Genomic DNA, 2,091 nt, shown 5'->3' on the forward strand with positions numbered 1-2,091 from the left:
TACCCCAGTGTTACACAGTGACAGACCTGTCCCCACCGGTACTGTACTCCAGTGTTGTGCAGCGACAGACCTGTCCCCATCAGTACTGTAGTCCAGTGTTACACAGCGACAGACCTGTCCACACCAGTACTGTACCCCAGTGTTATACAGTGACAGACCTGTCCCCATCAGAACTTTACCCCACTGTGATACAGCATCAGACCTGTCCCCACCAGCACTGTACCTCACTGTTATGCAGTGACAGACCTGTCCCCACCAGGACTGTACACCAGTGTTATACAGCGAGAGACATGTCCCGACCAGTACTATACCCAAATGTTATACACTTACAGACCGGTCCCCACCAGTACTGCACCCCACTGTTATATAGCAACAGACTTGTCCCCACCAGTACTGTACCCCAGTGTTGTACAGTGACAGACCTGACCCACCAGTACTGTACCCCAGTGTTATACAGTGACAGACCTGACCCACCGGTACTGTACCCCAGTGTTACACAGTGACAGACCTGTACCAACCGGTACTGTACCCCAGTGTTATACAGTGACAGGCCTGTCCCCACCAGTGCTGTACACCAGTGTTATACAGTGACAGACATGTCCTCATCAGTACTGTACCCCAGTGTTATACAGCGACAGACCTGACCCCACCAGTACTGTACCCCAGTGTTATACAGTGACAGACCTGTCCCAACCAGCACTGTACCCCAGTGTTATACAGTGGCAGACCTGTCCCCACCAGTACTGTACCCCAGTGTAATACAGTGACAGACATGTCCCCATCAGTACAGTACAGTACAGTACCCCAGTGTTATACAGTGACAGACATGTCCCCACCAGTACTGTACCCCAGTGTTACACAGTGACAGGCCAGTCCCCACTAGTACTATACCCCAGTGTTATACAGTGACAGACCTGCCCCACCAGCACTGTACCCCAGTGTTATACAGTGACAGATCTGTCCCCACCAGTACTGTACCCCAGTGTTATACAGTGACAGATCTGTCCCCACCAGTACTGTACCCCAGTGTTATACAGTGACAGACCTGTACCCACCAGTACTGTACTCCAGTGTTATACAGTGACAGACCTGTCCCCACCAGTACTGTACCACAGTGTTATACAGTGACAGACCTGTCCCCACAGGTACTGTACTCCAGTGTTATACAGTGACAGACCTGTACCCACCGGTACTGTACCCCAGTGTTATACAGGGACAGACCTGTCCCCACCAGTACTGTACCCCAGTGTTATACAGTGACAGACCTGTCCCAACCGGTACTGTACCCCAGTGTTATAGAGTGACAGACCTGTCCACACTAGTACTATACCCCAGTGTTATACAGTGACAGACCTGTCCCCATGGGTATTGTGCCCCAGTATTATACAGTGACAGACTTGTCCCCACTGGTACTGTACGCCAGTGTTATACAGAGACAGACCCATCCCCATCAGTACCGTACTCCAGTGTTGTACACTAACAGACCTGTACCCACTGAAACTGTACCACAGTGTCATACAGCGGCAGATCTGTCCCGACCGGTACTGTACACCAATGTTTTACACTGACAGACCTGTCCCCACCGGTACTGTACCCCAGTGTTATACAGTGACAGACCTGTCCCCACCGGTACTGTACCCCAGTGTTATACAGTGACAGACCTGTACCCACCGGTACTGTACCCCAGTGTTATACAGTGACAGACCTATACCCACCGGTACTGTACCCCAGTGTTATACAGTGACAGACCTGTCCCCACCGGTACTGTACCCTAGTGTTATACAGTGACAGACCTGTACCCACCGGTACTGTACCCCAGTGTTATACAGTGACAGACCTATACCCACCAGTACTGTACCCCAGTGTTATACAGTGACAGACCTGTCCCCACCGGTACTGTACGCCAGTGTTATACAGTGACAGACCTGTCCCCACCGGTACTGTACCCCAGAGTTATACAGTGACAGACCTGTCCCCACCAGTACTGTACCCCAGTGTTACACAGTGACAGACCTGTACCCACCAGTACTGTACCCCAGTGTTGTACAGTGACAGACCTGTCCCCATCAGTACTGTACCCCAGTGTTATAC

The sequence above is a fragment of the Rhincodon typus genome, chromosome 11 (assembly GCF_021869965.1).
Source record: "Rhincodon typus isolate 14 chromosome 11, sRhiTyp1.1, whole genome shotgun sequence".
In the NCBI taxonomy this organism is placed as follows: Eukaryota; Metazoa; Chordata; class Chondrichthyes; order Orectolobiformes; family Rhincodontidae; genus Rhincodon; species Rhincodon typus.